This window comes from Cherax quadricarinatus, chromosome 37 (genome assembly GCF_038502225.1).
Source record: "Cherax quadricarinatus isolate ZL_2023a chromosome 37, ASM3850222v1, whole genome shotgun sequence".
In the NCBI taxonomy this organism is placed as follows: Eukaryota; Metazoa; Arthropoda; class Malacostraca; order Decapoda; family Parastacidae; genus Cherax; species Cherax quadricarinatus.
This window is the reverse complement of record NC_091328.1, coordinates 33,135,144-33,148,564: the sequence shown is the minus strand read 5'-3', so window position 1 is coordinate 33,148,564 and position 13,421 is coordinate 33,135,144.

Genomic DNA, 13,421 nt, shown 5'->3' with positions numbered 1-13,421 from the left:
CCCATCATAGTCTCTTACACTCCCATCTTGGTCTCCTGCCCTCCCATCTTGGTTTCCCGCCCTCCCATCTTGGTCTCTGTTTCAACCCCTGAATGGGTCACAATGTATATAATTTATATTACCTTTTCATATAATTTTATATTGGCCTGGTGGCTAAAGCTCCCGCTTCATACACGGAGGGCCCGGGTTCGATTCCCGGCGGGTGGAAACATTTCGACACGTTTCCTTACACCTGTTGTCCTGTTCACCTAGCAGCAAATAGGTACCTGGGTGTTAGTCGACTGGTGTGGGTCGCATCCTGGGGGACAAGATTAAGGACCCCAATGGAAATAAGTTAGACAGTCCTCGATGACGCACTGACTTTCTTGGGTTATCCTGGGTGGCTAACCCTCCGGGGTTAAAAATCCGAACGAAATCGTATCTTATCTTATAATAGCTAATTCGTAAATATATTGCTTTATATTATTATTTGACTTGGTTACTTTTATTAGGTAGGATGTAACATTTATATATATTATACAGAGCTCATAGCTCATCTTGATTGTCTAACTACTGTAATTATCTCTCATTGCTCGTTTCCCTGCCGGCTTCTCGGTGTTGCTGGGCAGCAACTGTCCACGGAGCAATCATGTGATCGAGGGGGGGTTGTTCACACCTCGCCTGGAGTAGTCAGTCTGGGCTAGATTCTCTTGGAGGTTGGATGTATTCCTGACAAGATGTGCCTAACTGTCCCTTATTGGTCCTTCTTGGAAGATCGTCTTTGTCGCTTTCTTGTTGTTTGTTCTGTACAACTGTTCACAGAAAATTGTCTAGACTTAGTGATTTTCGACGTTGTACTGAGGTTGTGTGTCGCATAGACACTCTGAGCAACTCAGGTCCTGAGCTGTAGCTTCTGACTTAACTTGTACTGGTATCTGTGTACTGTCCCAGTTGGGGATTTTCTTATGCTGAACTTAGATTCAGTAGTATGGGAGTTTTGTGACTTTTGTGAGACATAGCGAACTACTTAGAGCACTTACACACATACACACAAACTTATTTGTATATTGTATTATTAAATGTTAATGTAACAGACGGTACTTAAGACGTATAAATGTGATATGTGCCATCAGCACAATACTACTGTACACTAGAGAAGTGATTATTATTTTGATTTTGATTAATTTAATTTACTTTGATAATATACTCCTAGACATCTTTATTAATAAACTTATTAAATTTTAATTTCTCTAGTTAGTAGTCTACCAGTTGTAATCCTGAAGCTAGAAGGGAAGTCCCTTCTAGTATTCACTGGAGATCTCCATGCTTATTAGAAATCGCGTTTTTTGTAAGTCTCCTACCCTCCCATCTTGGTCTCCTGCCCTCCCATCTTCGTCTCCTTCCTTCCTATCATAGTCTCTTACCCTCCCATCACAGTCTCTTACACTCCCTTCTTGGTCTCCTACCCTACCATCTTGGTCTCCTACCCTCCCATCTTGGTCTCCTACCCTCCCATCATAGTATCTTATCCTCCCATCATGGTCCCCTACCCTCCCATGCTGGTCTCCTACCCTCTCATCTTGGTCTCCTACCCTCCCATCATAGTCTCTTACCCTCCCATCATAATCACTTACACTCCCATCTTGGTCTCCTGCCCTCCAATATTGGTCTCCTACCCTCCCATGCTGGTCTCCTACCCTACCACCATAGTTTCTTACCCTCCCTCCCATCATGGTCTTTTACCCCCCAAGCTGGTCTCCTACCCTCCCAACTTGGTCTCCTACCCTCCCATCTTGGTCTCCTGCCCTCCCATCTTCGTCTCCTACCCTCCAATCAGTCTCTTACCCTCCCATCATAGGCTCTTACACTCCCATCTTGGTTTCCTGACCTCCCATCTTGGTCTCCTACCCTCCTATCTTGGTCTCCTACCCTCCCATCATAGTATCTTACCCTTCCATCATGGTCCCCTACCCTCCCATGCTGGTCTCCTACCCTCCCATCTTGGTCTCCTACCCTCCCATCATAGTCTCCTACCCTCCCATCATAATCACTTACACTCCCATCTTGGTCTCCTGCCCTCCCATCTTGGTCTCCTACACTCCCATGCTGGTCTCCTACCCTCCCATCTTGGTCCCCTCCCCTCCCATATTGGTCTCCTGCCCTCCCATGCTGGTCTCCTACCCTACCATCACGGTTTCTTACCCTCCCATCATGGTCTTTTTCCCCCCATGCTGGTCTCCTACCCTCCCATCCTGGTCTCCTACCCTCCCATGCTGGTCTCCTACCTTCCCATCTTGGTCTCCTACCCTCATATCTTGGTCTCCTACCCTCCCATCTTGGTCTCCTACCCTCCCATCTTGGTCTCCTACCCTCCCATCCTACTCTCGTACCCTCCCACCTTGGTCTCCTATCTTCCCATCTTGGTCTCCTATCTTCCCATCTTGGTCTCCTACCCTCCCATCCTACTCTCGTACCCTCCCATCCACGTCTAGTACTGTTGAGAATTTGGCCTTACCTGCTGTGTTTATTATAACTATATATAATGAACACTTAGCTGATAAATGACAGCAAATCGTCTACACAGCCGCCCCTGCAGACGAGGTCTAGATGCTGTCGAAACCATCACAACAGTGGGCTGTCAAGAGATACAATTTGTAAGTATAAATTACCCCTAGGGGGTGTTATGTCAGCATATTTCATTCGATGATGGCTGACGAAATACCTACTTGTTTGGACTCAAAAGTCCACACCTTACTGCCGATTATAGGTTGATTACAAACTCCTTGTGACTCAAGAATTGCGCAATCCCCCGATCTACAAGAAATTCGTAACATACCTTGCTCTTTGTAACGTGAGCTATGGTGTTCTCAACACCTTCGACAGATATCGGTGACTTGATAGAAGCTGAAGTGTCCTTGGATGTCCACGTCTTCCATTGTCTAGGAAACGCACACTGGTACACTATGTTCCACAAGATTTGTCTTTATTGTTCACAATGTATCACAATAGAAGCTGATCACACTTCTATTAAGTGTTTGTGTTAGAGACACTTTGTTCACACTAACGCACAGATCAGTATCCTGGCGTCAGTCACTCTCCATAGAGTCAAAGATAGTCTGGCAGACGCCACAGCGCTCCATGCCGTCACTGCCCCCAGCACAAAAAAAAACGCTGACCTAGTACCTTGCATCCCTGTCACCTCCTCGATGAAGCAAAGCAAAATGTTTGTTTCTTGCTGTCTTAATCATAGACAACAATGTACACTATCTTTACTATGGTAATAAAGTGGGAGCAGGATTTTCCTTAATTGTCCTGCTAAGTGAGAGATGTAATGTCTCTTATAAAAATACACGTTGCAACACCGCTGCAAGGAGCAGAGGTCATTTGACTACGTGGCATAGCATCTGTGATCAATTACTCACTCTAGCAGTAAACAAGACACTCGCCCCTTCTGAGTGGCCCCTCAGGGCTGAAAGGGCTGAAGGGGGCTGAAGGGGGCTGATACCCACCTCCTGGAGAAAATTTCTCCACACTGGGGGGCGGCGGTGGTTCGCTGCAGGTGAACTATTCATCACTTAACATTAATTTGATTTTCTCACTCGCCACCACTGCTGCTTGTCTTTTCTGAACAGCTTTAGTCTGTGTGGTGTCTGGAGAATCACTAATTTTGTTTTCAACACTGTGTAATTCTAACGGCACTAGTTTATTTATTGTCCGCTTATTCACTACACCTTTGCTCAAAACATCAACTGTCCTGATGATTCCATTTGCATCAGGATATATGGTCACAATTTTTCCAAGTGGCCATTGGGACCTCGGACCATCATTGTCGATAATCACTATGTCACCAGGTCTTAAGGACTTATGATTTTCAGGAACACCAGCTCCATAGAAGTGTTCTCTCAATGAGGTGAGACAGTCTTCTCGCCAAATTTTCTCCCAACGTTCAATCACTTTATTAAGGTGTTTGAATTTACGTCTGAGTTGCTCAGGTTCGAAATAAGTAGGATCCTCTATGATTTCTTTATCATTCATGGGAAGAACAGGTTCGAGCCTTCTGCCATGGAGTAAATGAGATGGACTTAACACTTCTAAATTGTCCAGATCATCGGTAACATAAGTTAGAGGTCTGTTGTTGACTCTATTTTCTATTTCAGTCACAACTGTACGGAATTCTTCTAAGTCTATTCTCTGACGATGAAGAGTCTTCCTTAAACAACGCTTTACAATGCCGATCATTCTTTCATAAAATCCGCCGTGCCATGGAGATTTAGGAGGAATGTATCTCCAACGACATCTGCGTTGATACAGCATCTGTTGTACTTCTGGTTGATCAAAGATCTTGCTGATATAAGCACCACCAGCAACAAAGTTCGTTGCATTATCTGAAATCATCAGTCTAGGACATCCCCTTCTGGCTGCAAACCTTCTGAATAATTTGATAAAGGTTTCAGCAGACATGTCAGTGGCTACTTCTAGATGTACTGCTCTAGTTGTAGCACAAGTGAACAAACAGATGTACACCTTGATAGGAACTTTGTCAACTGTTTTGGTTAAAATTATTGGTCCAGTATAATCTACACCTGTCACCTCAAATGGAGTGACATGACAAACTCTTTCAGAGGGATATGGAGGTGGACCTGGATACTGACATACTCGCATATCGTAGTGACGACAAGTAATGCAGTCCTTTATTTGTTTTTTCACACTTTGTCGACCTTGAGGTATCCAGTAGGATTGTCGTATATGACAAAGTGTGTCAGCTACCCCACCATGTAACACGTTACTGTGGGCGTTTTGCACAATCAGTTTTGTTAGCCAATGATTCTTGGGGATCAATATTGGATGTATGGCTTCTTTAGGTAGTGAAGAATTATGAATTCTTCCTCGACATCTTATTATCTTTTCTGAGTCGAGATAAAGTCCTAAAGAATTAATCATAACAGGTTTCTTTGGGGATTTATCTTGTGTTTCTAGAAATTTATATTCTGTAGAGAAAACGTCTTTCTGTATTAGTTTCACCCAGTATTTAATGGGTTCAAGACATTCATAATCAGGTTTTATTCCTTTAATGAATTTAAAGACAAGAGCTGTAACTCTTAAGAGTTTACCCAAAGATGAGTATTTAGATCCATCAATGACTATTTCTGTTGTGTCTGCAGTATTTACACAACTTATTTCTGCTGTGTTCAAGCAGACTGTTTCTTCTGGCATAATGTGAGCTTTTTGCTGAGGCCAGTTATTTTCATCAGAGAGCCAGTTCGGTCCGTGGAGCCATAATTTATTATACACAAATTTCTTGAGTGGGACACCACGTGACAACATGTCAGCTGGATTCTCTTGGGTAGAGACGTGAAGAAAGAGATAATCTCTCTGCATCTCTTTTATTTCTGCTACTCTGTTCTGTACATAGACCAGCTTACTCTTATTATTTCTTAACCACTGGAGAACTGCTTCATTATCACTCCAGATCACGGTTTTCTCAATAGTGAGATGATCAAGTACTTTGTTGAGATAGACAGCTAATTTTGTACCTACATAGAGTGCTGTCAGTTCCAATTGTGGTACTGTTCTGACCTTCAAGGGTGCTACCCTGGCCTTTGAAGTAATTAGTGTACTTCCTTCAGTATTACTCATGTAAGCTACAGCGCCATAACCTCTGGTTGACGCATCACAGAACACATGTAATGTGTAATTGTTTCCCTCTTGACCTATTTGTCTGGGAAATTTAATTTGATGAAGTTGTTTAAACTCCTTGGATATTTCATCCCATGCTTGACTCATTTCTAGAGGCAAGTTCTCATCCCATCCAATTTTGATTTTCCATGCATCTTGCATAAGCATTTTACCCTTTATGGTAATTGGTGAGACGAGTCCTAGAGGATCAAAACATTGTGATACCTCTGACAGTAAACTACGTTTAGTGAGTGTACTGCATGATTTATTGTTTATCCTTTTGAGACTCAGAGTATCTTCCTGTGTGTTCCAATTAAGTCCCAGCATATTGTTGCAATCAGGAATTTCAGTTTCAGGGAAATCTTCTTTGATAAGTTCCCTTAATTGCTTTGAATTTGTATTCCACATCCTTAGAGGCATATTTGCTTCTTTCATCTCCTTGTTAGCTTCTCTGTATAAGGATTTCAAATCCTCCTCTTTATTCACAGTACCTTGAAGATTGTCCACATAGAAACTTTTCTTTAAGACTTCTTTGAAGGGACTTTCAGAGTAGCTTCTAGTAAGAATGGAGAGGATGTTGCACCAAATAATACTGATTTGAAACGATAAGTTTTCACAGGACTTTGAGGATCATGTGGATTTTCAGGCCACAAGAATCGAGTATAATCTCAATCTATTTCTTGTAGTCCTACTCTTAAGAAAGCCTTGGAAATATCAGCCGTGTAGGCATATGGGTTTGTGCGAAATTTCATAAGCACGTCTCCAAGCTTCTCAGTTAGTGAGGGTCCGGTCATCAGACAGTCATTAAGACTTGCTACATCTTTATTTGCACGTGCGCTGCAATTATATACAACACGTAGTGGAGTGGTTTCAGAATCTTTTCTGACTCCATGGTGCGGGAGATAATGAGCTTCTGTCTACAACTTATCTTCGACTATTTCCTCAATGAATTTATTGTCCAACTGTTCTTGTATGATATTATCATAGACAGTCAGTAGCTCTGGATTCTTCCTGAGCTCATGTATTTGTGCTTTCATCTGTCCGAAAGCCATGCGATAATTGCTAGGTAGATGAGATGGATTTAATTTCCATGGTAACCTAACCCAATACTGTCCATCTTTATATTTGACAGTGTCCAAATATTGGTTATAAGTCTGAGACTCTTGTGGGCTTGGTTTATTTACATCAATACCTATCGCATCTAAATCCCACAACTTATCAACTGGTTCATTCATTTCTTCCAGTAATGATAATTTTTGCTGTGGTACATGATCAGCGGTTATTCTCGTAACTAGTACATTTTCCACTGAATCAATATCAGCTTCTTTCCCACTTTGAGAGGGAATGGGACCACATATCATGTGGTCTCCTGCTGTTTTCAGCAAGTGAACATCATGTTTACTTACTATATTTTGCACAAAACAGTGATAATAATCACTTCCAATGATTAAATCAATTGGACTAATTGTGTCCGTCTGTATGTCAGGACAGGCTAACTTGACCTTAGCTGCTTTCAGTGCTGCAACTGTTTCTTTTAATCCCTGGATCTGCACAGTCTTAGGCAAATCATCTACTACCACAGCTTCTACTGTCTTTTTCCTGTTTCCTAGACCAACAGTGATTTTGGCTAGGTCATATGTCTGTTTACCAGAATTATGGAAAAAACCAGCTATATCTAACTGTATTTTGGCATAGGGTTGTTTATTCAGTTTCTGCAACACTGTTCTTCTTATGAAGGACCTTTGTGAGCCTTGATCAAATAGTGTTAGCACATTGGTTTTGTGTAATTTATTAGATAACTCAACTCGAGCTATCGGGAGAGCAGTTGCTTTAAACTTATCTCTCATATTTAATGCTGTTGCTTGTTGAGTTCCTGATTCTGTGGAAGTCTGCTGCTGTTCAGCAAAAGTATTTGGGCATAATGCTGTATGATGCATACCCTTGCATTTAAAACACTTCTTCAGTGAGCATTTTCCTCCCTTGTGTTCACCTAAACACTTGATGCACCTTTTCAGCTGATGAACACGTTGTTTACGTGCCTCCATTGATGTGTATTGACTACAATACTGTGCCCAATGTGTTCCATCACAAAGTACACATTTTGGAGTACGTTTATGTATGACAGTCTATTTACTGTCTATTGTATTCACAGCTTGATAAATGCCTATATGGGATTTCCCATTATGTGGTTCAGTGGGAGTAGGTATACTCTTTTTATACTGAGTTGAAGGTTTATTATCCACGGGATTTGTGGATTTTTCATCTTGTCTCGTTGCTTGCATGCATGAAACTATTGTTTGTAAACCATTGCTAATTTCTTCACAAGTGAAATAGCGTTTATTGAACATAATATTTAATCGTTCAATAGTTTGTGGTGACAACTTATCTTGTACAATACCACTGATAAACCAATCACATTGTCTTAGGTCATATTTAGCATCTAGAGATCTGAGACTATTGTCTAATGTAATTCTAAATGCCTGTAAGTCTGAAAAACAATGTTTGGGTGGCTTCAAGCTTGATATTAAGACTGCATGTCTAACTCTAGCCTTGTCAGCATCGAAGTAATTGTCTGCTAAGACACGTAAGGCTATTTGATAATTACCTTTAACCACCGGAAATGACTTAATCAGTTCATAGGGTTCTCCCTTCACAAGACATTTAAGGTAATTGAACTTGGCAATCTCATCTATGTCAGTTCATGAATTTACTATGGATTGAAAACCACTAATGAATTCTTCATAATTATGACCTTGGAAAATAGGTAATGACAATGTAGGTAAGCTTGGTAATGGGACACTTGTTGTTGTTACAGGTGTAACAGGTGGTTGCCCACTAGTTATAGTAGGTCTCTGTGACAGAGTTTTACGGCAGATAGCCTGTACTCCTGTCCACCTTAATTGTTGATCACTAAAAGTATCCAAAACATTTTTAATTTCATCCTCAGATGGATCTGATTCAAGAAATTTATTTTCATAATCTGTATAGTCTGAATTAATTATTTCCAGACGTTGTGTAAATAATTCAAACTTGACCTCAAGATCATCAAAATCTATGTTTGTATCTTGAGTTAATCCTAGACAGACTGAAATTAGATTTTCTAATTGTGCAATCTTAGTCTGTAAAGACTGAAACTGAGTTTTCAAACAAGCCATTTTAATGGTATACTGAAAATTCCAGCACCACACTTAGAGTGTTTAAAAACACTGTACTGCTATAAACAGCTGAGTTTTTGTTATGCTTAAGTCAGCAATAATCGAGTCAGACACTACTGACCCACTAAGCTTAACCTCAGGGTCAATGACCATGAAGGGTACACCGTACATGTGGCTGGTGTTTATGACTTGTTTGCTGTGTCAGCCTGACCATGATGATTAATCGTAAATAACGATGTTATACACTTCATTCACTATACACTATAAATGTCACTGTATAACTGTAATCACACGTGAATATTACTTACACATATATAAATTTCACTGTTAATATATATTTGAAAGCTTACACTTTATATATAAGTTCCTTTAATATAACAGGTAGATCTATAAGAAACAAACTTTAACACAATCTTGTCTCTTAATTTCTGTCTATAAACATTATAAACACTATGTGTATATATACACTCAGACAAACAACATCACTTGGGTTGCTGTTGTATTAATCAGCGATTTCTCCAGATTGGAGCAGTTGATGGAGGGTGCAGGATACCATCCCCCGTCTTCTTGTTGGGTGAGTCACCCAGCTCCCGTTTTCGTTGGGTGAACGCTGGGTGAGCGCCCGTTTTCTTTTGGCTGCCCATTATCTGTGATTGAGTCTGGAGGGACTCATTTATACTGATTTATATTGTAAAACACTAGTTTTACAGCTTTTTTCGAAGGACCTTGGTTCATAGGTTATTTGTACACTGTAGTACAACATATTTGGACCACAGTGTGGTCTTTATCCGGTTCGAACACGACCAAAACTCTGTTGAGAATTTGGCCTTACCTGCTGTGTTTATTATAACTATATATAATGAACACTTAGCTGATAAATGACAGCAAATCGTCTACACAGCCGCCCCTGCAGACGAGGTCTAGATGCTGTCGAAACCATCACAACAATGGGCTGTCAAGAGATACAATTTGTAAGTATAAATTACCCCTAGGGGGTGTTATGCCAGCATATTTCATTCGATGATGGCTGACGAAATACCTACTTGTTTGGACTCAAAAGTCCACACCTTACTGCCGATTATAGGTTGATGGTCTCCTACCCTCCCATCATAGTCTCTTACCCTCCCATCATAGTCTCTTACACTCCCATCTTGGTCTCCTACCCTCCCATCTTGGTCTCCTACCCTCCCATCCTGGTCTCCTACCCTCCCATCCTGGTCTCCTACCCTACCATCCTGGTCTCCTACCCTCCCATCCTGGTCTCCTACCCTCCCATCCTGGTCTCCTACCCTACCATCCTCCTACCCTACCATCCTGGTCTCCTACCCTACCGTCCTGGTCTCCTACCCTACCATCCTGGTCTCCTACCCTACCATCCTGGTCTCCTACCCTCCCATCCTGGTCTCCTACCCTACCATCCTGGTCTCCTACCCTCCCATCCTGGTCTCCTACCCTACCATCCTGGTCTCCTACCCTCCCATCCTGGTCTCCTACCCTACCATCCTGGTCTCCTATCCTACCATCCTGGTCTCCTACCCTCCCATTCTGGTCTCCTACCCTCCCATCCTGGTCTCCTACCCTACCATCCTGGTCTCCTACCCTCCCGTCTTGGTCTCCTACCCTCCCATTTTGGTCTCCTGCCCTCCCATCTTCGTCTCCTACCCTCCCATCATAGTCTCTTACCCTCCCATCATAGTCTCTTACACTCCCATGTTGGTCTCCTACCCTCCCATTTTGGTCTCTTTCCCTCCCATTTTCGTCTCCTACCCTCCCATCATAGTCTCTTACCCTCCCATCATAGTCTCTTACACTCCCATCTTGGTCTCCTACCCTCCCATCTTGGTCTCCTACCCTCCCATCATAGTCTCTTGCCCTCCCATCATAGTCTCTTATCTTCCCATCATGGTTTCTACCCTCCCATCTTGGTCTCCTACCCTCCCATCTTGGTCTCCTACCCTCCCATCATAGTCTCTTCACCTCCCATCATAGTCTCTTACACTCCCATCTTGGTCTCCTGCCCTCCCATCTTGGTTTCCCGCCCTCCCATCTTGGTCTCTGTTTCAACCCCTGAATGGGTCACAATGTATATAATTTATATTACCTTTTCACATAATTTTATATTGTTTATATTTGCGATAATAGCTAAATCGTAAATATATTGCTTTATATTATTATTTGACTTGGTTACTTTTATTAGGTAGGATGTAACATTTATATATATTATACAGAGCTCATAGCTCATCTTGATTGTCTAACTACTGTAATTATCTCTCATTGCTCGTTTCCCTGCCGGCTTCTCGGTGTTGCTGGGCAGCAACTGTCCACGGAGCAATCATGTGATCGAGGGGGGGTTGTTCACACCTCGCCTGGAGTAGTCAGTCTGGGCTAGATTCTCTTGGAGGTTGGATGTATTCCTGACAAGATGTGCCTAACTGTCCCTTATTGGTCCTTCTTGGAAGATCGTCTTTGTCGCTTTCTTGTTGTTGGTTCTGTAGAACTGTTCACAGAAAATTGTCTAGACTTAGTGATTTTCGACGTTGTACTGAGGTTGTGTGTCGCATAGACACTCTGAGCAACTCAGGTCCTGAGCTGTAGCTTCTGACTTAACTTGTACTGGTATCTGTGTACTGTCCCAGTCGGGGATTTTCTTATGCTGAACTTAGATTCAGTAGTATGGGAGTTTTGTGACTTTTGTGAGACATAGCGAACTACTTAGAGCACTTACACACATACACACAAACTTATTTGTATATTGTATTATTAAATGTTAATGTAACAGACGGTACTTAAGACGTATAAATGTGATATGTGCCATCAGCACAATACTACTGTACACTAGAGAAGTGATTATTATTTTGATTTTGATTAATTTAATTTACTTTGATAATATACTCCTAGACATCTTTATTAATAAACTTATTAAATTTTAATTTCTCTAGTTAGTAGTCTACCAGTTGTAATCCTGAAGCACTATTGAATCATACTGAATTCTAATGGATAATTGGACAAGGATACTGACTAATTGTTACGAAAACCCAGTAACAGGCTGGATGGTAGAAGGGAAGTCCCTTCTAGTATTCACTGGAGATCTCCATGCTTATTAGAAATCGCATTTTTAGTAAGTCTCCTACCCTCCCATCTTGGTCTCCTGCCCTCCCATCTTCGTCTCCTTCCTTCCTATCATAGTCTCTTGCCCTCCCATCATAGTCTCTTACACTCCCTTCTTGGTCTCCTACCCTACCATCTTGGTCTCCTACCCTCCCATCTTGGTCTCCTACCCTCCCATCAGAGTATCTTATCCTCCCATCATGGTCCCCTACCCTCCCATGCTGGTCTCCTACCCTCTCATCTTGGTCTCCTACCCTCCCATCATAGTCTCTTACCCTCCCATCATAATCACTTACACTCCCATCTTGGTCTCCTGCCCTCCCATCTTGGTCTCCTACCCTCCCAGGCTGGTCTCCTACCTTCCCATCTTGATCCCCTCCCCTCCAATATTGGTCTCCTACCCTTCCATGCTGGTCTCCTACCCTACCACCATGGTTTCTTACCCTCCCATCATGGTCTTTTACCCCCCATGCTGGTCTCCTACCCTCCCAACTTGGTCTCCTACCCTCCCATCTTGGTCTCCTGCCCTCCCATCTTCGTCTCCTACCCTCCAATCAGTCTCTTACCCTCCCATCATAGGCTCTTACACTCCCATCTTGGTTTCCTGCCCTCCCATCTTGGTCTCCTACCCTCCTATCTTGGTCTCGTACCCTCCCATCATAGTATCTTACCCTCCCATCATGGTCCCCTACCCTCCCATGCTGGTCTCCTACCCTCCCATCTTGGTCTCCTACCCTCCCATCATAGTCTCTTACCCTCCCATCATAATCACTTACACTCCCATCTTGGTCTCCTGCCCTCCCATCTTGGTCTCCTACACTCCCATGCTGGTCTCCTACCCTCCCATCTTGGTCCCCTCCCCTCCCATATTGGTCTCCTTCCCTCCCATGCTGGTCTCCTACCCTACCATCACGGTTTCTTACCCTCCCATCATGGTCTTTTTCCCCCCATGCTGGTCTCCTACCCTCCCACCTTGGTCTCCTACCCTCCCATGCTGGTCTCCTACCCTCCCATCTTGGTCTCCTACCCTCATATCTTGGTCTCCTACCCTCCCATCTTGGTCTCCTACCCTCCCATCTTGGTCTCCTACCCTCTCATCTTGGTCTCCTACCCTCCCATCCTACTCTCGTACCCTCCCACCTTGGTCTCCTATCTTCCCATCTTGGTCTCCTACCCTCCCATCCTACTCTCGTACCCTCCCATCCACGTCTAGTACCCTCCCATCCTGGTCTCGTACCCTCCCATCCTGGTCTCGTACCCTCCCATCCAGGTCTCGTACCCTCCCATCCTGGTCGTACCCTCCCATCCAGGTCTCGTATCCTCCCATCCTGGTCTCCTACCCTCCCAACTTGGTCCCCTACCTCCATCTTGGTCTCCTACAGCATTTTGGTCTCTTACTCTCCCATCTTGGTCTTCTACCCTCCCATTTCGGTCTCCTACCCACACATCATGGTCTCCTACCCTCCCATCTTGGTCTCCGACCCTCCTATCTTGGTTTCCTAG